The sequence below is a fragment of the Aotus nancymaae genome, unplaced genomic scaffold, assembly GCF_030222135.1.
Source record: "Aotus nancymaae isolate 86718 unplaced genomic scaffold, 86718_ANA_hifiasm-v0.15.2.pri h1tg000057l, whole genome shotgun sequence".
In the NCBI taxonomy this organism is placed as follows: Eukaryota; Metazoa; Chordata; class Mammalia; order Primates; family Aotidae; genus Aotus; species Aotus nancymaae.
The window spans coordinates 57,451,865-57,478,525 of record NW_026988471.1 but is presented as its reverse complement, the minus strand read 5'-3'; the positions used below and the strand labels follow the sequence as shown (position 1 = coordinate 57,478,525).

At 35.3% G+C, this 26,661-nt stretch overlaps 1 protein-coding gene across 3 annotated transcripts in view; it reads right to left on the bottom strand.

Annotated features, from left to right (window-relative positions):
- Positions 1–26,053, bottom strand: part of LOC105734446 (zinc finger matrin-type protein 1-like) — a 407,528-nt gene extending 381,475 nt beyond the window's left edge. For all 3 annotated transcript variants that reach the window (XM_064364131.1, XM_064364129.1, XM_064364132.1), the window contains exon 1: positions 25,992–26,053. The gene's annotated coding sequence lies outside the window, so the exon portion shown is untranslated. The remainder of the gene's footprint in view (positions 1–25,991) is intronic.
- Between the last annotated feature and the right edge of the window lie 608 nt (positions 26,054–26,661).

Genomic DNA, 26,661 nt, shown 5'->3' with positions numbered 1-26,661 from the left:
TTGAGCACACGTGGACACAAAGATGTGGACACAAAGATGGGGACAACAGACACTAAGGACTACTGGAGTGGAAAGAGTGGGAGGAAGAACGGGCTGAAAAACGACCTATTGGGTACTATGTATACTATATGGGTGATGGGATCATTCATGTACCAAATTTCAGCAACACACAATTTATTCATGTAACAAACCTGCATATATACCCTCTGAACCTAAAATAAAAGTCAAAAAAGAAAAATAATAAAAATAAGATATATACAATTTTATCTGTGATACTTTTCCTGATAAATCCACTCACAATTCTCTGGAGATTCTATAACAAGGCCTACCAGTACCTTCGTTTGCCACTTGTCATGGATAAATGTCTATAGACATGATCTTTTATTTCTTTGGTACACAGAAAATGTGCATACCCTTTCAAAATCTTTGAAATGAGGCTGATTCATTCATTTAAGTTTCCATTTGGAATATCCCACAATATTGTTTCTGCAAAATTTCAAGTCCACTTCTGATATTTGAGGGTTTTCTTCCAACACATACTTTGAAAGTGTATTTCTAAAAAGTATTAAAAGTATTATGCAATTTCATAGACCCAAATGAACATTTAAAATGGGATAAATTACAATAAAATAGTGCAGTACTTTCCTGCCACCAGATCGTGGGGGTACTATTATACTAATAAATAAAAATTGATATGATAAACTGTTTTCAATTATGTACTATTTGGAACTATATTAAGTATTCTAATAAGAGGAGAAAATGGCAATATAGAAATGCTTATGGAGAAATGCAACAGAATAAACATTTAATGAAAGGTTCAGAGGGGAGAAATGTATTCTCATCTACTCTTTTTCTGGAAAGCAAAGCTTCTCAATACAAGAGGCCAATTCCAATGCAGTATGGGGAAGAAGCAGCAGCACAGAATAAAGACAGGAAACTGCTGAGGAGACAGGGGTTCCTGGGGAAGTCATTTAACATCTCTATGCCTCAGTTTACATGCCAATAAAAAAGACAATATCAAACTACATGATTTCCAAGATTGACTCATTCTCAGAAGTTCCAAGATAATTTGATGGAAACCTACTGGTCATCTAGGTATATGCTATAGTTCATAATTCATTTCAAGTAATCTTTGTCATTTTAACAAAACATCATCTTAATATATATAGACATTCAAGTAAAAGATTATCTTAAAATTAAGTTCATAAAAGTGAAATCATAATAAAATTTTACTGTTTATCTAAAGGAACAAAATGTAGCAATTGTTCTTGAAAACGCACCACAATCTTAATTTTAAAATACATGTTGTGGGTTTATTATATTCCCTTAAACATCTTTGAAATCCATTTTAATACCTTTGTGACTACTGTATACTACTGAATAGACCCGTGCTTTCATAAAACAACACGCTCCCACATAATTTTCCCCATGCAATCTTTCTATTTGCTATCATGACATAGTTACTGAATTAAAAAACTTAGCTTTCAGGCGCAGTCACTCACGCCTGTAATCCCAACACTTCGGGAGGCCGAGGCAGGTGGACCACTGAGGTCAAGAGTTTGAGGTCAGCCTGGCCAACATGGTGAAACTCCATCCCTACCAAAAACAAACAAACAAAAAATACAAAAATATAAAAATTAGCTGGGCATGGTGGCAGGCACCTGTAATCCCAGCTACTCAGGAGGCTGAGGCAGGAAAATCACTTGAACCTCGGAAGCAGAGGTTACAGTGAGCCAAGATCATGTCACTGCACTCCAGCGTGGGCAACAAGAGAAAAACTCCATCTCAAAATAAATAAAAATAAATAAAACACTTAGCCATGAGCATGAGTATTGTAGCTGCTTTTCCTATGTACTCAGATAAGTTTGTCAACCACATGTTATTACCAAGATTTGTAAACCACATATTACAAACGTACTTAAAAATCTTTTTTTGTACCACAAGGTGGCATCTTCTTATTTTGGTATAAACCTCTGAATATTTACATAATTTGAATAATTCCATACACCTGAACTATTTTTTAAAATTTTAAAACAACCATTTAACAGCTGTGCAAATATATGGCAATTCTGTTAGCTAATGCAAGTCGTACTTGTGGATATTTATGTTACTGGAATATTCAGAATATTGAATCTTTAACAAAATGATGAGCTATTCACACTAAAAAGTCAATAAACATAGTCCTCCAAATGTTAAGCTCATAGAGATTAGTAATACAAAACATATACTGTAAAATGTATGTATTTAAATGGAAACTTCCTTAAAAACAGTCACAAATGTGGAACAGACCAAGTCCACGTAAGTTTGCTAATTACCCTCAATTCCCTGATAAAATAAGTCATGCACAATTATATAATGCCTATTCCGTGCCTGGTTCTGTGCTAGGCACTTTAACCTATCTTCTCACAACATTTTATGAGAAAATCTCTCTGAATATGCCAATTATAAACGCAAATGCAATAATCTAGTTCTTATGAAACTGAATAGCTATATAAATATTCTGAGGAGCTTGATAAAATGTAAAATGCTAAGCCCCATCTCCTAAAAATTTCAAGTATAAAACAGTACACTGCACAATAAAAACCTACAAATATTAATAAGGAATTCTGCCACACTAAAAATAAACTCCAAGATAACTTTGACAACATAATCTCAAAAAAGAGACTGCTAATCTAAAATAAATTGGTAAAGACATAAAACATATTGACAAAATACTAAGCATACTTACTTCTGGCAATTATGAAAATCATAGCTCTTAATATGGCTCACTTGAAGCTTCATGTCACTGCTTCTTGTCCCATATTTAGTGATGAAAAATTGATGATGAGAGTAATGAGGATTCTTAAGAAGAGGGGGAAAATGTAAGACTATAAGGGGTAAGAATTATCTTAGTTACTGTACTTTCTTGTACCCAATAACTTGTCATTTTGTAAAAAATAAATGGAAGACATTTCCTATGGGAGTACATAAATACAGTGAAAATTACAATAGGGCCACAAACAGCACTGTGCTAGGGATATGTGTCATAACCTTTCCAACTCAACATAGTCACTGGTAACAAGATTTGCTCAGTGGCAGAGTATGTCTGTGAATTAGAGGCAGTATCTTGTCCATGGACATATTCTGCCCTGGCACATAAATACATACTGCTGCAGTTAAAATACTGTAGTCTAGTACTTTTTGATCTAGCATGATCACTGATTAAAGATGCAAGTATTGTCAACAAAGACAAATTCTCAAGTCTTGAAAACATTGTAGCTAATAAGATCATAGAGTTAGTGTTAAAAATGATTCTCAGATTCCTCATTGTCATCTTATAGGCATAGTCTCTTTTATGCTCACATATATCTACATACATCCACATAAACATACACATGCATTCATATGCATGGATGCTTCAGGCAATTGCCATTACCTTTAATCCTGCTTTAGGACAGACTACTAATGGTGCAGAACCACTGTGATCTTTATTGGGTCAATCAGTTATGAACTTGTTAAGTTGCTTCTTTCTAGCCCCTTTTAGTCTATAACAGTAGATAGAAAAATTGTATTTCAAACAAAATCTTAAACTGACAAATAATCCCTACCTCACACCACATGTCAAATTTAATTTAAGGGCTTACAAATAGAAAATAATCTATAATGGCACCAGAAGGTGTTCCATCCTGGGATAGAAAAAACTGAAATGCATGACATCAAAAGTATAACATAACAGAAAAAACGGATGAGATTTTTGCTTCAATTTGATAAACTTCATATTTTATATATATATATACACACACACACACCCCATATATATGGTGCATATATACACATATATAACTGTATGACATATATATACACACAGGCACACATACATATACCATACATATCCCATATATAGATATAACTGTGTTTGTGTGTGTATATTTAAATATATGTATGTGTATATGCACATGTATATGTATATATATGTGTATATGCACATGTATATACACACATTTATATATGTATGTCATATATAACTATAATATACATACACATATGGCATACAGTTTTTATAAGAAAACAGCAAGCATCTTAATAGAAATTGGGTAAAGTAGACAATTCACAAAAAACTACTAATATAAATAAACATAAGAAACTCATTTAACATCATTAGAAATCAAAGAAATTCAAATTAAAACAATAATGCAAGGTCTTTTTTATCTTTCAGATTGGAATATTTTTATTCTAGCATCTAATATTGAAAGGGAGGCAAGGAAACTGGCCTCTGGAATATTGGTATTGGGAATGTAAACTGGTACATTTCTGGAAGGCAATTTAGCCATGCATGCAAGAAGTTTGAAAATGTACAATATTTTTAATTAGCAAATGCACATGTAGTAATATATCCAAAAGTCACACGTAAAAAAATATAATGTCCATTTAAAACTTAAGAATCCAGCAAACCCTTCAACAAATTTGTATTGAAGCTATTAAATATGATTGCAAAATAAATAATTTTAATTAAGTGAGAAGGTGTGTATATTCTTAAATAAATTAAGAGTTATGAGATAGAATAAACACTTTATTCTCACTTAGGAAAAAGACATACAAACATAAGAGGAAGACTCTAGAGATATACACTGAAACATATAGCAGAGATCATTTGAAAGGGCTTTATTATGTGTGTTTTTAGTTTGTTTTTATTTTCTAAAATTTTCTCAATTAGTGTGATGGCTAGTTTTATGTGTCAACTTAGCTAGGCTATGGTGCACAGCATATGGTGCCTATGCTACTGTCACAATGAATGGGAAATGTGTACCCTGATCACCTGCCCAGTGCCTGTCTGTGGCAACCCCACCATTCTGACTGTGCTGCCCCTCATGTGCAGGTAAAAGATGGCTGCCATCTGTGGCAAATGAAGTTTATGGCAAACTCCATAAGCAAATGAAGTTTAAAACATTTTAAACTCATAAGCAGCTGGTCTAGATGTTGCTGTGAAGGAATTTTTAAGTTGTGATTAACATTTATTAACATTTATAATTAGTAGATTTTAAGGAAAGCAGATTTCCCTCTCTAATGTGGGTGGGCCTCATCCAATCAGTTGAAAGTCTCAAAGGAAAGAATGATGTTCTTTCTGTTTCAAGATTGCAGCATATAGACTCTGCCTGAGTTTCCGGTCGGCTTGTCCTGTGCTGCAGACTTTGGACTTAATTATAGGTCAATTCCCGCCTGAGTTTCTAGGCTGCCAATATATCCTACAAATTTCAGAATTACCATCTCCCACAATCATGAGAGCCAATTCTTTAAAATCAGTCTCTTTCTAGATACACAGACACACACACACACACGCGCACACACACACGCATTTTGGTTCTGTTTTTCTGGAGTACCCTAATGCAATGACCATCTACTAGTTTGGGCATTAAAAAAAATGACTAGAAAGGTCTTCAAAAATTAAAGAATAAATTAAGAATGAGAAAAAATATATATCAAATTTTCCTGGAGATAAATCAACATGAATGAGAAAAAAGATCCTGTTTCTCTACTTATTATTTAAGGGTCACTGACTAGCATACACAGGGTAGACAAAAATATAAAGAAAAATGTTATATCAGCCCCACATAATCACATCTCTGCCATCTCTATTATGTGGGATGACGAAATTTGTCACTTGTCTGCTATTTACAGGTGAAATTTTAGTAATTTATACCATGTAACCATTTGCTGATAAGATAAACTGCAGTCCTGAAGGTATTTCACTTGAAAAATAAGAAACATTTTCCATTTTGTTGCCTTTTTATATTAATATCTGCTAGTCTATCATGCTAATTAATAAATGTAGCAGGCAGAGTAAGTCTCAGTTTTTTTTCTAATTTTGTTTAATTTATCAAATGGAAAATAATCTAGCAAAGAGTCATTAATTTAATTTCTTCTGAGAGGGAATCATTACTAGATATGTTAAATTTTCAACAATGCAGCTTCAAAACAGCTGTAGCCATGGAAAATTTGTATAGTTTTAATTGAACATCTGTGCATTTTAATTGATTAATTTGAAGAAAATACAGGAAAAGAAGAAAGAACAGTAGGTAAAATGAATTTAACAAACCAGTTTTTGTTTTTCTCTGCTTCTTACTTAATTTTTCAGTATAAATAAAACAAGAGATTATCAAACAGCATTAACTCATTCGCATGACTATAAATACACTCATATTAATTTGGCAGAGTAGGCAAGTATTTTATGATAGGATTGTTTCCAATTAAAAACATATACAATGATACATATGTGAACATATATATATAGTATTTATTCAGGTTCCTGCTTTTAAAAATGTTAAGACAATTCACTTAGGACAACATCCTAAATAGTGTAAAAATACTCCAATGCTCCAACCACAACTGCTGTTACTATTATGCACATAAGGTTGCATAAAACTAAAGATATTTCTATAATTTTTGCAACACCCAACGGACCATTCTTCTTCATTCTGTTTTCTCTTTTAAATGTATCATTTGCTTATCAACTCACACTTCTTTAATGCCTCATCCATCTCATCAGCAAAACTTAACTGTCACAGACATGGTAGTAGCCCTGGATTTCTCATGTTTTTTCCCAGTACTCAGAAAGAATGTGGCTCCGACAATATATTAGCTACAAAAAGAAATATGAAAAACCTGTCGAGAAACAGCAGTAAAATAGCCACACAATTTTAAAACACTGGGGAGAGTTTGCTCTTGGTTATCATTGCTATTTAACTGGCCAGCACATTCTGTTCTTAAGTAAGATCAACGAAAAAGATGAAGAGAATCAATGCATTTTTCCATCCTGTCAAGAAATGAAACAAAATAAAATGTCTCTTTTAGTTAAGGGACAAGTGCAAATAATTCTGCATAACGCTGAATAAAAATAATCATCATGGTAGTAAGATTTAATGATGTGTTTACATCAATTCAGAATTAGTCAAGTTTAAACTTTGGGTAAGGTGTTAGTTTGTTCTTTCTGTGCTAGAAGAATGTGCAGAGGGAAATATGCTGTTTTAGAAACGGATCTGCCATTTATGCACTTTAAAACTACAAGAGCAGCCATGTGGGGCAGCACAGTGTTTAACCTTATAGCAGTTGCTCATTTAATGCTTTAAGTTCTTTGAAAGCTTTCCATTTAGAAGGTAAATGTGCTAATTACAGGTTAGTCTTATATGTATATACATTAAGGAAGGTAATAAATAACAAATATCTGGCCACATGTTTTTAGGTATTGATTCTCTATTTAAATGAATATGAGTATTTAGTTTACAACAGTTTATCACTACCTAATCTGCAAGCAAGTTATTTCCTCTGTCAAGCAGGCTTCCCTGCAATGGTTATATCTATGCAAAGTTCCTCTGTCCTGGATAACTCTTCACATCTTCAGGATTATTATAATTTAAATGTCTTCACCAATTCTCACCACAAACATATAAGATATTCAAATTAGCAAGCTACATATTTCAAATTGGTACTGTTATACAGTATATGTAGGCAGGTGTACTTTAAAGATAAATTTTATCTGTGATGAGAAAAAAAATATTCACCAGAATTTTCTTTAGAGTGAGTACAATCTTGGTTGAAAGTAAATCTTTCATAAAATTAGGAGAGACCAGAGACAGGGATTACTGTAAATAGGAATGGAAGTTTTCTGAATGACACTTGCCTCAACCTCAAGGGAATGAGGTGAACTTTAGAGAGTAAAAAAGAAATTGGTGAAAGGCCCCATAGACAGCATAATGACCTTTTCCTCCTTCACTCCTTACCACTCTCACAACACACATGTGCATGCTCTCACAAACACACACACACACACACACACACACACTCCCTACAAACTTATTAACTGCTTGATGCTGGTAGATTTTTTTTTAGTGTGAAAACGAGTAAAGCACTGGGCATTGTATCCCAACTGTCCTGTGCTGCATGAGACATCCAACTTACATTCAGTAGCTTCAAGATTCAGAGTGAGACAAAGAAACATACCACAAACAGAAGGTTACTGATTATCTCAGAACACACAACTGGTCTCCAAGAGTCAACAGGGCTTACATCATTGGGTTACACAGGTATGAGGCAAACACCAAATTCCAGATTTATATAATACTTGGTAGAAATATTATAGAGGGGATTTAACCTCAAAAAGGGGGTTAGTCTTTAAGACTCTTTCCAAATGGGAAAACCTGTATTTCTATGATTATGTCTGCAGTTGAGAGCAATGACTAGCAAATTACCGTTTTAATTATACTTCAGCTCTATGAACCAATTGCTAAGTAAATCCAGATGTTTACATCAAGGCTGATTTTATATAAAGATACTCCATTATTTTGCCTCCTGGCTCTAGAACAAAATCTTGTAAGATGTAAACATTTTCTGTTCTCCATAGGTGTGACAGCTATGACACATGGCACAATAATATAATCAAAAAATACAATCTTATTTAGCTCTAGAATGGAAGCAAAGACATCCAAGATCCCAAGAGAATTTTGGCAATCAGGATATCTACTCACAGTTTTAGGTCCAGAAATCTACAATACAGTGAGTCCAAATATTTACATAAACAATGTCTATTTTTATTTTACTTTTTCCAGTAGCTCCATGTTTATTTGTAAGAAATATGGATTTTTAACACAAGAATTTATGGACTGGACAATAGAACAGAAAGAGAATGTGGTACAAATAAATGTTTAGTAATACAATAAAACAACAGTTACAAATTTGGGGATGAATTATTAAATAAAGTATTGAGAAAATTGGGAAAATATTGAGAAATAAATTTTATTAAATTCTTACCATTATGAATAATGGGAATAGTTGAAATTCTCTCATCAGTATTTGGCACAACAAGGATGTCTCATTAGTTTCAGATGCCATGAAGAGGTAGAGTTTCTGATCATTACCTAACCATAGTTATCACACCAAGATAATATGATTTTAGTCAAATGCAGAGATACAACATGCTAATTAGCATGCATAGCATTTTTGCTTATTTATATGAAATAATTTAGACCAGGAAGCTTTTATTTTAGAAACTGGGTCTCACTCTGTTGCTCAGGCTGGGATACAGTCTTAATCATAGCTCACTGTATCCTCAAATTCCTGGGCTCGAGCAGTCCTCACACCTCAGCCTCCTAAGTAGCCAGGAATAGAGGTACATGCCCCCACACCTGACTAATTTTAAAAAAATTATAGAGACCTGCTGTGGTGGCTCACACCTATTACCCCAGCATTTTGGAAGGCTGCAACAGGTGAATCACTTGAACCTAGGAGTTCAAGACTAGCCTGGGTGACATGGCAAAACTTTGTCTCTATTAAAACTACAAAATTTAGCCGGATGATTCATGCCTGTAATCCCAGCTCCTCAGGAGGCTGAGGTGGGAGGATCTCCTGAGTCTGAGAGGTTGAGGGTTCAGTGAGCCAAGATTGTGCCGCTGCACTCCAGGCTGGGGAACAGAGTGAGATCTTGTCTCAAAATAAAAAAATAAATAAATACAAATTTTATAAATGGACTCTTATTACATTGCCCAGGTTGGATTCAAACTGCTAAGCTCAAGTGATCTTCCTCTCTCAGCTTCTCAAGTAGCTGGGACTATAGGTACAGTGGAAACATCCTATTAATACATATTCAAGTGAGCAAGAAAATTAAGTAAAACCCCAGGGCCAGAACTGAAGAAAAACCTGAAAATCAGAGCAAAAAATCTATGCACTGCCCTGGGAAAGGTTGTACAGAGGTGTGCATGGAGATCTTTATTGGTAATTCCAAAGCTTTGTTTTCAACACAGGCCTAGCAATGAGAAAGAACCTTAAGTTTCAGAAGAGATAGAAACTGAGACAAGCCCTCCTTGTATATCATCATGAAAATCAGGAACTTCATGGGACTACATCCTTAGTGAACTCAAAAAATTCCACCAACTGATATAAAAAGATGACACAGAAGGTCCCCTCTTGAGCTGGAACAGAAGGCTAAAAAACTAGTGCTGGAAATGTATGACCAAAGGGCAGGTGGAGAAAATGTGGTTTAATTTCCTACGATTTGGAAATTTCTACATCATGAAACTGGCATAATAACTGTCCACAAATCAGGATACACCTCAGGACATCTGGTAGAAGATAATGCCAAAATACTCTGTACAGACGTACACTCAATACAGATTGCACAGAATTCCCAACATAGCACCATGTTAAGGATGACAGCTCATAGTTTACAACTGCAAATCACATTTTTAAAAAATCAAGAGTTCAGACACAACTAAGAGTCAGTGGTCACAACTAAAAACAGGATTTGCCTTTCAAGACTTTAAAAGATTAAAATAGCTCATGGAAACCAAGTCAACAAATTTTACTTATGTCATGAGAAAGTTACCAGTCATTCAAAATTCTATGAAAGAAAATAGCAACTTTGCCATTTAGAATGAGTAGGTTAATTTGCCTGTATTTATTAACTATCAAGGCTTGATATATCCATTTTAGAAATTTAAATGACAATATGATTGTTAACAGGTCATTTGAAAAAATGTTATGAGTATTTTAATAATTCTTTTCAGGTCTAAAAGGTGTTAAAGTTCTTTTTTCATAAATCAATATTAGAAACTGATAAAAATCAAAAGCATTTATCAAAACTCAAGAATCACATCATAAATTTGGTCATTAATTCAATGAATATTTATCTATTTTCTTCCATTCAGCAGCATTATTTTAAGTGCTGAAAACAAAGTTGAAACTTTTGCATGCCAGATGCTGTTACATATTTTAATCCCCACAGCAATTTTGAAAAAAATTTGCAGGAAAAACAAAGCTAATAGGAAAATTAAATTGGAATTTTAAAAATACTAAATTAACCCAAAAGAAGGCAAGAAAGGTGAACAAAATAACTAAAAACCAATGGGATAAATAGAAAAAAAATAGCACATTCTAGACTTAAACCCAACCATATTCTAATTACACAAAAAACTAAAAGGCAGAAATAGCATGAATAAACAAGGCAAACACAAACATGTATACTAGATGTACTTCAAATATGATAATAGCATAAAAGTAAATGGATTGAGAAGCTATATAAGGCAAATAGTAAGCATAAGAAAGCTGATGTCACTATAATAATATCAAAAAATTAGACTTCATGTCACTATTACCATAAATAAAAAGGGACATTTTATAATAAGCAAAGGCTCAAATCATCATAAAGACATGACAACCATAAATGTGTATCTAATAACAGAACTCCAAAATACTAAAAACAAACATCGACAGAAATAAAGAAAAAAGTAGATAAATACATGGTCTTAACTGTAGAGGCTGACACTCCTTTCTGCAAAACTTATAGAACAAATAGAAAAAAATATAATAGAGATGTAGAGTATTTCCAGAATTGACCTCATTGATACTTATAAAATAGTACACCCAACAACTTAGAATACAATGCTTTTGAAGTACACTGTGGACCATAAATGAATCTAAATACATTTGAAGGCCTGAAATCTTATAGTAACTGTTTTCTGATAATGACAGAATTGAAATCTGGAACCGGTAAAAGTAAGGTAGTTAAAAAATCCCCAAATATTTGAAAATTAAATAGTAGACCTAGTTATCTGTGGATCAAAAAAGAATTGATAAAGGGAACTTAAAAAATATTCAAACTGAATAATAACAACTCAGCATATCAATAATTGTGGGACACAGCTATGGAAGTAATTGAGGAATGTGTAGTTTTATATGTTTATATTACACAAGAACATTAAAGATATAAAGTCAGTGATCTAAGTTTCTATCTTAAGAAGACATAAAAAGAAAAAATAAACCCAAGTAGAGAGAAGGTAATAATAAGGATAAAAGCATGATCAATGAATTCAAAAACAGTAGAAAAAAATAACAGGGCCGAAATTTGATTTTTAAAAGATTAATAAAATTGATGAACCTGTTTTAAAACTAATTTTAAAAAGAGAGAGTACAGGAATATCAGAAACAAAAGTGGGGATATATCACTATAGACACTAGAGATAAAAAATATATTAAGAAAATATTATTTACAAATTTATGTTCATAAATTCAACAGTTTTGGAGAAATGAATAAATTCCTTATAAAACAAAACTTGCCAAAGTGATACAGAAGAAACAGAAAATCTGCATAGCCACTTATCAAATAATTACATTTAAATTATCATTTAAATCTGTTCCACAGAGAAAACTCCAGATCTGGCTGGTTTTACTGGTGAGTTCTATCAAATATTATTATAACTCTTACACAAACTCTTTCTAAAAATAGGGAAGGAGGGCTCATTTCTCAACTTATTTTATGAGCCAACATAACTCCAATACCAAAACTTGGCAATGATACTGTTCAGGAAACAAAAACAAAAACAAAAAATTACAGACTGATACTGCTGTGGATATATACACAAGCATCTGTAACAAAATATTAGCAAATTGAATCCAAACTATGTAAAACAGCTAATACATCATAATCAAGGTTATAACAATATATCATGCCTAATATATCTAAGGCTGATTTCATAACTGAAAATAAATCAATAAAATGCATCATATTAACAGAACGAACAGGAAAAGCCATTCGATTTTCCCAGTAGATGTGAAGTAGAAGGTGGGAATTGACTCTGGGGGTTGGGCCCAGACACTGGACCAAATTAAGGACTAGCTAAAACCAGGAATAGCGTGGAAGTAGTTTACCATAAGACATGCCTTCCAGTGTGCCATATCAGTTTATCATTGTCATGGCAACAGCCAGAAGTTTACTAAATCTTTTTACAGCAATAACCCAACAACCCAGATGTTACCACCCTTTTTCTAGAAATTTCTGCATAGTCTGCCCCTTAATTTGCATTTAATTAAAAGTGGCCATAAATACATGGCAGACTGCCTCTGAGCTGCTACTCTGGGCATGCTCTCTATGGGATAGCCTGCTCTGCAAAGAGCAGCACCTCTGCTGCTACTGTACACTGCTTCTTTAATAAAAGTTGCTGTCTAGACCAGGTATGGTGGCTCACACCTGTAATCCCAGCATTTGGGCAGATCACTTGAGGTCCGGAGTTCAAGACCAGCCTAGCCAACATGGCAAAACCCGTCTTTACTAAAAATACAAAAAAACTAGCCAAGTGTGGTGGCACACACCTACAGTCCCTGTTGGAAAGCTTAGGTAGAAGGATCACTTGAACCCAGGAGGCAGAGGTTGCAGTGAGCTGAGATTGTGCCACTGCATTTCAGCCTGGGTGTCAGAGCAAGACTCCATCTCAAACCAAACCAAACCAAAACAAAACAAAACAAAATAAACACCAATTGCCATCTAACATCTCTGGCTCACCCTTGAATTCTTTCCTGGGTGAAGCCAAGAACATTCTCAGGCTAAGCCCCAATTTTGGGATTCCCCTGCCCTATATCATATGCAGGGGATAAAATGATAAAATGACAAAATGTAATATCCATTTATGATAATAAAAAAACTCTTAGAAAACTAGAGAGAGAGAACTATCTCAATCTGATAAAGGGTATCAACAAAAACCCCACAATGAACATCATATTTAATAGTATGTATTGAACATTTTCCCTCCAAAATTGGAAATAAGGCAAAAGTTTCTACTCTTACCACTTCATTTTACTGGAGGTCTTCTATAGTGCAGTAAGACAAGAAAAGGAAATAAAAGGCTAAAATTGGAAAGGAATAAGTAAAATAATCTTTATTCAGAAAACTTAATTGTATACATAGAAAATTCTAAAGATTCTACAAAAAAGCTACTAAGTTCAACAAGATTTTCAGATAACAGTTTTAAAAATCAATTTTCATTCTAGTCATACACTTAGCAAATATTGAAATATAATCAATTTCAAAAAAGCAGTGCACTTTACAACAGTAATATTAATGATCTCCTTGAGATTGCTTTTCAGATAAACCATCTTTTATAAGCCTTTGTTTCAGGCTGACACAGAAAGCTAGTATCTAGCAAAATATATATTACAATACGCAGAGGAGTCTGGAAGTGTAAATATTCCTAAAAATATCGGGAACTACAGATTACTTTTATTTTTCCATTTTGCTTGACTGCATGTTCTATTTTTTCCAAATAACAAGGCGTACTTATATTATTAAATATAGTTATTAACCTTCAGGCCAGGTGTGGTGGCTCATGCCTGTAGTTCTATCACTTTAAGAGGTGAAGGACGGGCAGATCACTTGAGGCCAAGAGCTCGAGACCAGCCTATTCAACACGGCTAAACCCCATCTCTACTAAAAATACAAAATTTAGCCAGGCATGGTGGTACACACCTGTAATCTCAGCTACTCTGGAGGCTAAGGAACAAAAATCATTTGAACCCAAGAGTCAGAGGTCGCAGTGAGCCAAGATCGTACCATGGCACTCCAGCCTGAGTGACCAAAAAAAAAAAAAAAAAAAGTTATCGACCTTCAAAATGCTATTCCAAAAAAAAAGATTTCACCATTACTTATGAATGAGCTAATTTGGCAAATTATTTATTAATCGTCTTCTTTTATTTTATTTTTTGACAGGGCCATCTTAATCTGTTGCCAAGGCTGAAGTACAGTGGAACTAATATGGTTCACTGCAGCCTCAGCCTCCTGGGCTCAAGTGATCCTCCCATCTTAGCTTCCTGAGTAGCTGGGAAAACAGGCATGCATCACCACCCCTGGCTAATTTTTTTTGTTTTTAGTAAATATGGGGTCTCCCTACATTGCCCAGGCTGGTGTTGAACTCTTAGCCTCAAGTGGTCCTCCTCCCTCAGCCTACCAAAGTGCTGAGATTATATGTGTGAGCTACCATATGCAGCCTAATTATTTTTCTCAAGTCAAAATATTTATTATAAGATCTTTTCCAAAGTCAATATTAAAATATATAAAATTCAAAAATATTCATCAAGACATAAAAATATCATATGTACCTTTAAATAGAATATCTACTATATAGAGAAATTTAATTCAAAGTGAGGAGGCAAATAGCTAAAATCTATTGAATGTCAGACTTGTCATAAATGTTTTACATATATGATCCTTTATTCCCCCACCAGAATGATCAGACACTAATATTTTCTCCATTTTCACTTGGGAAAACTGAGTCACCCAGGGCAAAACAACTGAGTTGAAATGATACAGCCGTAGGTGTCAGTGGTAGCACTCAAATCTAGTGAATCTGATTCCAGGCTCTACAGTCTTAACCAATGTGCAGAACAGAAGGCTCAGGGGTAAACAAGATGAAAATGTTTCTGTTCTCATGAAGCTCACATGTTAGCAGTAAAATACAGAAAATAAATAAATCAATAAGAAAGTAATTAGACAATGATAAACTTTGCGGAAAACAAAATACAGTGATATAAAAGATCATGGAGACATGTTTTGGGAAATCCTATATGAGATGGCATTTACTGAAACCTCAATGACAAGAAGCAGCCTGTCCTTTAAAATTCTTAGAAAGGCTGATCCAAGTAGATGAAGCATCTATGCAAAGACGCTGAATCAGAGCAATGTTGGTGTGTCGGAAGCGCAGGAATGAGGGTACGTAAGAGATGACTTGGAAAAGTAGGGCCTCAGACTATGACAGAAACTTTGTCCTTTATCCTCAGTGTGATGGAAAGGCATTGGAGGGATTTAGGAAGAAGGTGGTATATGATTTACTTGTTCTTTCAAAATATCCCTTTTGATGCCATATGGAGCATCGGTCATAAGGAAGCAAGAGGAGAAGCAGAGAGACCAGGAGACTATTGCAGTGGCACAGGCGAGAGTGGCAGGTGACTTGGCACATTGGCTAAGGTGGGGAAAGAAAAGACAGAGTGGACAGGTTGGATATGTTCAAGAGAGAGTCTCAGCAGGACTTTCCAATGGATTAGTGCAGTGGGTGAGGATAGAGGAATAAAGGATTATATCTAAGTTTTGGCTTGGGCAACTTTATATGGCAGTAATACTTTTTGAAGTACAAATGACTAGGGAATGAGATGGCCTGAGGGGAAAATCAAGCTAAGCTTTCAGTGCTTATCATACATTTAGGGTGAGAATTTGAAGTTCCATGAGAGGGGTCACGTTGGAGATGGAAATTTTGCAGCCATCAATCTATAGATGGTGTGTAAAACCTTGGGACTAGATGAAGTCACCAAGTGGGAGTGTGTATGTAGAGCAAGTAATGAACCCCAAGCTAAGGCCCTGGGCATTCTAATTTAGAAACTGAGCAGGGGTGGACAGGAAGTGGAGAATACTGGAAAGAGCAGTCACTGAGGCTGCGAAAACTAGGAGTAGCACAAAAAGCAAAGGATTAGCAATAATACTACAAAACCAAAAGGAAGGAGTGCTAATCTGGGTTGAACTCTTTCAAGTGTTGAGTGAAAGAGAGCTGTATCTTACTTTAGGCCAACAATATGCTCTTGCAAATCTTGTATAAATTTAAATTTTAATGACTCATTCTTACAGAAGAGCCTGATACCTCAAAGAACATTAAAATGAAGAATTTTATAAAGTTAAAGATATCTTCTAAAGTAAGAGTGCATCTCGAAAAAAATCAAATGAGTAAACCAAGATTTTCATATATCCGCTTGCGTAACGCAGGATTTAACTTGTAGTAAGTATTCCAAATTATGGTGAAATTATTTTAAGGGTTGAGTTTAATTTCAGATGCCATCAGAAGTAAACTCTAACATTTAGGTCATACATTTATGTTATCTTTATATTCCAGAGCTCATATAAAAAGTTGTTATCATCATAGCTACTAACATTTATTATATGTTTATTTTATATTAATTAATTTAATCCTCACCCAAATCTTATTAATTAAATGACTTTATTATGCCCACTTTTTTAAGATAAGGAAATTACCCTAAGAGAGGTTTAAGTGACTTTCAGTGTCAGTTAGGATTTCACATTTGTTGTAACTACAGACTTTGATTTCTATTTCTGTGACACAGTTAAATACCTCAGGGCTCTGTCTTTAAAATCTCATGGTAAAGTTTGTTTTCTCCCTTCTTTACTCTGCTCTCCATTGTCCTTACATATCCCTCCTGCCAATAAGAGAGAGACAAGAAAAACAAGGTAAAGTAACAAGTGGAAAATAAAGGAGAAATGAATGAAGAGATAAGCATATCTGAAAACTCAGCTACAAAAGTGATTATGATTGAGTTTTGAGTCTCCTGGCAGCACAGGCAAAAAGTAACACACAAGAGATTACAAAATTTCGATTATCTAACGAAAGGAAACATATCACTTAGGTAAGAGATCTTTTTTGTACCAATCCGTAAGTCCAGTATTTCTTAATGTATTTATTGTAGGAAAACCAAACCATACAATGATCGGAGACTTCAAAAGCAATTCCTCGAAAAATAAAGAAATATTCGTCATCTGCACTTAGAACTTTCCATTAAAAATGTGGTCAACAGCTTAGCATTCTTTAGAATAAAATGTCATACAGTTCATGGTTATGTCAGCTTTTTAAAGCAACTTTAAGAGATTTCCAGTGACTTCAGAACCACAACCCTGAACTTTTACAACTGTCTACGTGGGCTCAGTAGAAATAAGACCTATTATATACCCTGTACAAACGGCCTATGTTACGTTTCTCTCAGCGGCAGCAGCATTTGTATAAAACAAAACCTTGGCAAAATTTCCAACATAATGCTTACCTCCCAGCTCCAATATATGTCCGTTCACAAGCAAACTGTCATAGGTTTTAACTAACGAAAAATCAGTTTGTTTTTAGAAAACTTCCTCATTATTAGCTAATATAACAGAAATGACCAGGAAGAACATGATTTAATATGAATTAAACATGAATAAAACTCAGAAGCTTTCTTCTTGTTGAATTAGATAATAAGAACTATTAAACAGTATTTCAAAATGCTTTTCATAATCCAGGGACCATTAATGTCATGTTCAAATCACTGTGGATTTTTGTTGTTGTTGTTGCTTTTACTATTCATAGGGATACAATGAGTCATTGGCACATTTCCAGTGTAAGATGCATCTGAATAATACATGACATGCCCTTTAGCTAACATCATGATGCCAGATTTAAAACAAGGTAAGAAGTTTCCTCCATGTACACTTGCAGTGTTCAGCTGTTCATAATCTATAGCGTTAACAATTTATCATCAAACCCAGCGACTTGCTGCCAACTTATCAAAGTGGCCATTGGATGCATATGATCAAGTCTGAGCATCTGGCTCTCCTCTGTTCCTGACATTAGCACAGACAACAGAATCAGTGGACTATTGAATGCAATTACAGTAAGCGAGACAGACAATAAAGATTGATAGCGCCTTCTCTTTTTATCACACACAAAACTAGTGGGGGTTAAAGCTTTGCCTTGAGCTGCCTTCATTTAACAATGATTGAAAATATGCAATTGTGTTGGTAAAACACTGTAGCCTGTACCACTTCATTTACTGGACACATTATCAAATTAAATGAAAAGTGAACTGCCAAAAGCAACAGTTATTATATATTAATGATGAATATTTACTTAGCATTGTTCACAAATCATACAGAGAACAGAATCCTTCTTGTTATCTTCTTTGCAGGTTACAGTTGAGTAGGTTTAACATTTCTATGTTTACGTTAAGTCTTCTGTCTACAAATCTCCAAATACAGACTTGCACGATTGGTTTTGTGACTATCCATGTGATTACAATATATAATTAATAAAATGCTCTAGTTGTAGATGAATCCTAATTATTGAATAGCTTTTCTCCCCTTTATAACAATTCTCATTCTTGTAGCTACTTTTGAAGCAACAGAGACATAACCAGGGGTGTATGTTTTGACCCAAAGGTTAGAAACTCCGGCTCTATTGAGCTTCCAAAATGTGGAATGGAAAGAAGACTCTCAAGATACAGACAAGCCACAAATATATACTTTATATTTCTCCCCAAAGAATATTGCTTTCATAGCTGTTAGGGGATATAACAGTTCACGTATAATTTGACCTACAAAACAGGAAATACTTAAGGTGTAGAAGGCAAAATGGGACAGCATAGAACTATTGAGCAGACAAGGGAAATAGATTCTATTCCACAGTTCATACAAGAGGAAATTGCATTCTAAGCAAATATCAATAGATCTGAAGATATAAAAATAAGCGTCTCATTGAGAAGTGGACAAACATTTGGTGTGCATTCCAGTATGTCAGAAAAACATGGTAGCAGCAGGTATGATTATTCCAAGTGATGTAGATTAATTTGAGGTCCTTTTTAAAATACACACATCTGGCCCTTCCTTTCCAATGATAGATGCTAGAAAAGAAAGTGTTCATATATGAAATGTAATAATGTCTCTTTTCTAGGAGCTCAATAAGAAAAGAAAAATAAGAAAAGGTAAAAGCAAACAAGAAGCAGAGAATCAGTCATAAGGTTTCTAAACCCACCCCCTGGTTACTCTGTAAACAATTAAATACATACTAGGAAGTGATGGAGTTTGGAATGAGTGCACCAACCATATACAGTCAAAATAAACAGCAGCGAGAGGTGTAGGAAATACAACAAGTGTGAAAAACCCACCAAAGTAATAGCATCATCACAGGAGACTGAATATCTGGGAGCTAAAAAGGAGTGCTGAATCAGTCTTCATGAAATGTAAAGGAAACAATTATGTTCTCTAAAATTTACCTTCAAGCAAAATCTAACTGAAATCACTCATTCTAGGCACATTCGGATTCTAAGGTCTATGTTGCCTTTAAATCCTTTGGAGATGTGTCACCTTTGCCAATATTCTCAAAGCCAACTAACCCCTAGACTTATCTCAGGAGTTTCTTAATATGAAGATCCCAAGAATATCTGGCAAGTAAAATATGAAAGAGCAGACAGAAAACCTGTCATGTAAAGCTACTGTCCAAGATCCAGCTTTTTATCCATACATATCTCAAGTCAATAACATTTTCAGTAATGTTTTGAGGGATCACTATAAAAATTTTAAATGAAAACATAATATAACCTTTTGGCAACAGATTAACACACTACATTTATTACATGCAGAAACATGGAAGAATGGTCTTGCCATCCCCTCAGTAGTGTACCACAGAGATAGTTACTTTTAAATGTAGAAGAGTCGTTATAGTAGTGCTATGGATTCATTTTTGGTTTATTTCTAAGTGTATATATTTTACATAATAAAAATTAGACTACTCATACTATTTTGTTTTGTTTTGTTTTTGAGACAGGGTCTCATTTGGTCACCCAGGATGAACTGCAGTGGCACTATCTCAGCTCACTGCAACCTCAACCTCCCAGGTTTAAGTGATCCTCCCACCTCAGCCCCACAAGTAGCTGGTACTACAGACACATGCCACCATGCCTGGCAAATTTTTGTATTTTTTGTAGAGACAGGGTTTGGTCATGTTGCCCAGGCTGGTCTCAAACTCCTGAGCTCAAGCGATTCACCTGCCTCGACCTCCCACAGTGCTAAAATGACAGGCTTAAGCCACCACACCCAGCCAGCCACCGCACCAGGCCAAGTTTTTATTTTCACTTCATAAATACTGATTTATATCTAAATCTATTTAAAGCTATCTACTTTAATTATTATTTTTAATGGCTATATAGTATTTCATAGTTTATGGAATTTTATTATGATTTATATCATATTTTTTTAGCCTTTGCCTTGCTTTTAATATTTTTCCTACTTATTAGTTAGCTTTATCAAAAAAGAGAGCAATGTTTCTACAAAAATTCTCAAACTTTATCTTCATTTATACACAAGTATAAACGCAGTATAGATTCCTAGAAATGAAATTTCTGTATTGAAGATCTGTGCATTTTAAATTGTAAATGATAATGAAAAACTCCCCTTCCAAAAGGCTGTATCATTTTCTACTCTCACCTACAAATGGTACAAGAGGGCCTATTTCTTCACAGCTCATGGATGCTAAATATTTTTCATAATTTAAAGTTTTACTTATCCAATATATTAAAAATGGTTATCTCATTTTAAATTTTCATTTTTGGCTTTATTTCAAATGGTTATTAGCCATTCTTATTTCTTCTATTAATTGCTCATTCATATCCTACACTCTCTTCTGTTATGTGATTTATCTTTTTATTACTTTCTGAAAACTCACTACTTGATGTTGAATTTGTATATAATGAACACATACAGGTTTTTGTCTGTTCTTTACAATGATCTTCCTCAACTCACAATTATAAAAAAATCACCTTGTGTTACACATTTATATTTATATAGTTTTTAAAGTTTAGATTTTGAAAATCTCTGGAATTTATTTTTATGTATAATATGAAAATATGTGTTTTTTTTTTTTTAACTCCTCCAAGGGATTCTTGTTCCCATTCAAGTGTACCAGTCACTGTCATATATTGCAATGCAGCCCAAATGCCTGGGATTGAAACCTGGCAAGCCTTTTTTACTCCACTGTGCATCCTAAATGTGAGAAAACGTACCTGTCTTATAGGGTTTCGGAGAAGACTGAATGAGATAAGACATATAAAGAGCCTAGATAGGAGGTTCCCTTAGCTCAGAAAACCATGACCACTGCATTCCAGCCTGGGTGACAGAGCAAGAACTTGTCTCAGAAAAAAAAGTCTATTAAATTAAAAAGAGTCTAGCATAGTGTATCCCATGGAGATACCAATACACAGCAGCTTTTTATCATTAGCATTATTTTTTAGCATAGCTCAAACATCTTGTTTTTTGTATTCAATTCAAAGTGTAAGCCTGGACAACAAGGCAAAGCCCCATTTCTAAAAAAAAAAAAAACAAAAATTAGCCTGGTACAGTGGTGCACACCTGTAGTCCCAGATACTCGAGAGGCTGAGGTGGGAGGATGGCTTGAGCCTGGAAGGTCAAGGCTGCAGTGAACTCAGATCTCGCCAACTGCACAGCCTTCACAACAGAGACCCTGTCTCAAAAAGAAAAGAAAAAATAAAACCCAACTTCTCTCAAAATTCAAGGGCAGAGTCTTCATGTAGATTTTTCTGAGAGGTTTTGTTTTGTTTTGTTTTTTGTTTTGTTTTGAGGCAGGGTCTCACTTTGTTGCCCACGCTAGAGTACAGTGGCACAATCATAGCTCACTGTAGCCTCAACCTCCCAGCCTCAAGCTATCCCCCCACCTCAGCCTCCTAAAGAGCTGGCAGTATAGTAATGTGTCACCACACCTAGCTTTTTTTTTTTTTTTTTAATAGAGATGGCTTCTCGTTATGTTGCTCAGGCTGGTCTTGAACTCCTGGGTACACATGGTTCTCCTGCCTCAGACTCTCAAAGTGCCGTATGGGCCTGGGCCATGGTGCCTGACCCTGGGAGTCTTAAAAGTGTTGGCTGATAAAAGTCGATTGCAGTACATACAGCCTTTTGAGTGTTACTGGCAATGTTACACTTAATCAAAGAATGTGTTTGGTTCTTAACTATACATTTTGAAAGGCTTGTGGATAACCTCTGTCTGACATCCCAGCTCTGAATATCCAGTGGTCCAATATGCTTGGTCCTCCCAGGCTAGGAAGCCACTGTCTCTTGGGGACAAAGAGAGGGCCTGGTGACTAGTACCTCTGCAAGACCACAGGGCACATGCCAGGTCTGTTCATTCATGCTGCACAGGTTGAGACTCTCCAGAGAAGAAAAACCTGGGTTTTTAGTGACCCACAAAGTATCAGAAGACCCCAGCTACTCACTCCTCTCCTCTATTTTTCTAATGCTGCTTATCAACCAAAGATTTTTCTTTTGCTTTGGTGAGGACAAGAGATGGCAATAAAGCCTGTTTGTGCTTTATCTACACTTTGTGAGTCCATCCAAGCCTCTATCAAAGTCCACTTAAAATAACTCTAAGAAAGAATCTGCTCCTAGCTCCCCCTCTAAAAGCAGGAAATAAGTTTGTAATCAAATGAAATTCAGAAAGGGTATTACATTTTGTCCAGCAGCAGTATACAACACAGAATTCTATAAGTGTCTGTGGTTATTACGGTTATTGGATAAATACTATTTACGGAGCACTTACTGTGACCCAGGGACCATGCTAAACACTTTACATGTATTATCTCAATTAATTCTCCCAGCAACCATTCAAAAAGGTTCTTTTTATTATCCACAGTATACAGAGGAGAAATAGGAGGCAAATGTGGCTGAGAAACTTGCTAAGGTCAGAGAACACAGCAGAGCTGACTTGAATTTAAAAGAAAAAAAAATCAAGCAAAATTTGTTTTCTTAAATAAGCTTTCTATCTTTTCCCCCAAACCTTACTTCTTAAAACAACAAAATACATCCACTTAGAATCATTGTATTAAATTACTTTCAGTCCAGTATTAATAAAAATGCAGAAGAGAAGGATAGTGGGAGGAATAAATCTCTAAATAAGCAAGCAAAAACAAATTTAAAAAATACAATTCTACCAACTATTTTGGAAAGTCCAGTTGTTATGGTCTGAAATGTGTTCCCCTGAAATTCATATGTTGAAGTCCTAACCCCCAATACCTCAGAATGTAATGGTATTTGGAGATAAGGGCTTTAAAGAGCTAATTAAGTTAAAATGGGGTCTTTAGGATGGACCCTAATCCAATGTGACTGCTGTCCTTATAAGAAGAGGAAATTCGTGCATAAAGGGGAACGACCACGTGAGAAACAGAGCAAGAATTTGGTCATCTGTGGAGCAAGGAAAGAGGCCTCAGAAGAAACCAAGCATGCCAACACCTTGATCTCAGGGGGAGCCAGAATGCGGGATTCTCTGAGAGTTTCCCTATAACTCTTCTACACTGAAGAGTTATACACTGTAGAAGTACAGCTTCTACACTGGCTACTAGTAATTTGCAAGATTTTTCTTACATAAAAGATAAAAGTAGGAGTCCAAAGGGTACAAAGATAATCTTGGAAATGGAAAAAATAACTATTTTCACTTTGAGCCTTATCTTTATTTTTAAAAACAGGACCTTTGAAAAATTACCTGTACAGAGGTGGATGTCTTCTATTTGCGCTCTCTCTCTCTCTCTCTCTCTCTCTCTCTCGTGCTCACTCTCTCTCTCCCTCTAGCCCTTTCTTCTCCTGTTAACATTTTATTCAGCATCCTTATACGTGACAGGCTTCATTCTCTCCACAGGTGGACAGGTATGCTGATTAGGCTAAGAATACATTCAGCTATAGAGGAATGCATTAACTAGAGACATGGGATGAGGTTCTAACTGACAAGCTCCTTAACATGAAATTCAGCTTCAATATTGGTTAAGTCAGACAAGAAGCAAGAAATCAACTATTTCAGCCACTTGTGGCTTACCTACTCACATTATCTCATCACAACAACGGCTCCCCTTTTACCATCAGTCAATGAGCTAGGAGCAAAATCAAACAGTAGCCTGAGCTTGATCAGTCTCCTGATCAGAGCTATGCTCCCCTAGAAGCTGTGGGGTAACTGGCTTTATGCCAGAATCAGTTGTCCTTCATTTCAGCTCACTAATAAACTTTTCTTGCTTTTGTTTTGATCTTAATGACCTCAACCCTTCACAAGAAGTTTGTCTCTTTATTTTTCTCCCCAACATAAACATAAAATAGCAGATAACCTAAAGAAATAAATATAATTTAGATGTAAAAATAAAGTATACCTACTAGTGTGTGTATGCATGAGTGTGTGTCTCATTGGAATGCACCAGATTGTACTAAATGCCAGAAATTTCCCAAGGGAAGATAACCTCCAGATACTGCTACAAAGCTTTATTCCCCACACTCTGCAAATTATTTAATTTAAACACTGCTTGATATGACTCTCCTAGGAGAAGGGTGCTTTCCCAGATCCATTTTTAATTTGCTGGTGTGTATATGCATGTGGGCCTATAGAACTGGCCTCACAAATGTGCACTTTGCTAAGAGAATCTGAGCAAAAGCTTCAGATTGCATAACCAGGCGCTGCAAATTGCTGTCTAAAACTAAGAAAATGGTGAAACGCATATGAAATCCCTTCTTTTTGGCAAGGAAAAAAAAAAAAAACTATAAAGATTCAAGCATCCATCTGCCAGGGCCCCCATACCCAGATACTTTCCATTTCCTTGAGAAACAGGACTAAATTTTTTTAAATAGCGTGTGTGTCTGTGCAGGTATGTGCTGGCATGTGCACCACTGTTCATTTCTCACAGAAGATAGTCACATTTATTGATGCATTTCACTAAAGCAAGAGAAGCAACACAAAGATTAAAGAATCATTTCTCATCAGCATTGGGAAGTGCTGTATCATGTGCCAGGGACATAATTTATAGCATTCTTTTAATCCTGCTTCTTCTACTTGCTTAACTGTTACCGCTTTTCTACAACATAATCAGAAAAGAATACCTGGTAAAACAAAACCTTGAGTGTCCTATTACGAATTTTACCAAATTTCGCCACAAAAAATCTTGCCCTTTTAAAGAATGTGTGGGCCCCATTAAAGAATTCATGAATTTCTCTGCAGACAGAATTTCTTTACATATGGCTACACAGAAGGGCTAACCCCACCACACATGCAACCTTGAACACACAGGGCCCACCTTAGAGATTGTCTTGTTACCTTGGCTAAATCCATTTAAAAGCAGATAGGCAATAGACAATAATTTCAATATTGACTTACTCTTCTTGCTTCTTCATCAGAGCAAGCTAACAGGATGTGAACTCCTTTCACCCTTCACCTCGTCTTCCTCTAGTTCTCTCCCTATGTGGTACCCTCTGTACTGGTAAGGTGACTGCCTTCCTCCTGCCAGCCTAGTTATTTATTGACATGAGCTTGCATTCTGGGGCATTATCAGCCTAATGCATAATTCAAAATCTCTTGCATGTGGCCTGTACTTTTGCCTTATCCCCTGCATCCTGAATGAAAGATAAGAGGAAGTATTTCCAAAGTGGGCACAGAGAATTCCTGAACATTAACATTGCACCCCCACCCCTGACTCCTCAGAAAACTGCTTGCTGTGCAGCTCCCACACACCTTCACAAAGGCTTTATACTGAGAAGAAAACAGTCCAAGAGACGGCCAAAAGTTTATACCAAGTGGGCACCCAAGAACCTTTCAGATGAAGAGGTCTCTAAAGTTGAAAAGAAAAATCACAATTATTACCTTAAGTGTCACGTCCTAGCCTGGCAGTCAGGTGTTTTCAGCAAATAGTTTCAAACATCTGTAAGTCAAAAAAAGAGAAATCAGCTTTAGTATTTTTTTTCAATGGGCAGGGTAAGGTACATGTGTGTTGGAAGGGGAGAGAAGAGAGTGAATGGGAATGCAGGCCAATGAAAAAGCCTTCTTAACATGTTGAAGGAAAGAAGAATAATCCAATAAAAAGCCAAGAAGAGGATAAAAGGGAGAGAAGGAGGGTCAATGTCAGGGGGAGAGGAAGGGAAGAAAGAGGCATTGGAGAAGAGCAGACGACAAGATCAACTATATTAGAAGGTTAATTCAGTCAGAACCAATTCAGCAAAAATGGCTAGAATGATTTTTTTTCTCTACTTAATTGACTGCCTTCTGATTGTGTTGATTAAATTAACTAGAGAAAATAAGTGGATAAGCCCACCTGCAAACACTCAGATTCAGGTAAACTGTATGCTCTGACTTGAACACATTAACGACTTGACTGACATGAACATGCCCACACGCATACGTATGCATGTGCATGTGTGTGGCAATGTTGATTTTGTCAAGAATTAACATCACGGCCCCCCAGAATTTACATAAGCATGCTACATATATGCATATATATAATATATACTCTGAGGTTTGCTTTCTATGATTCAAA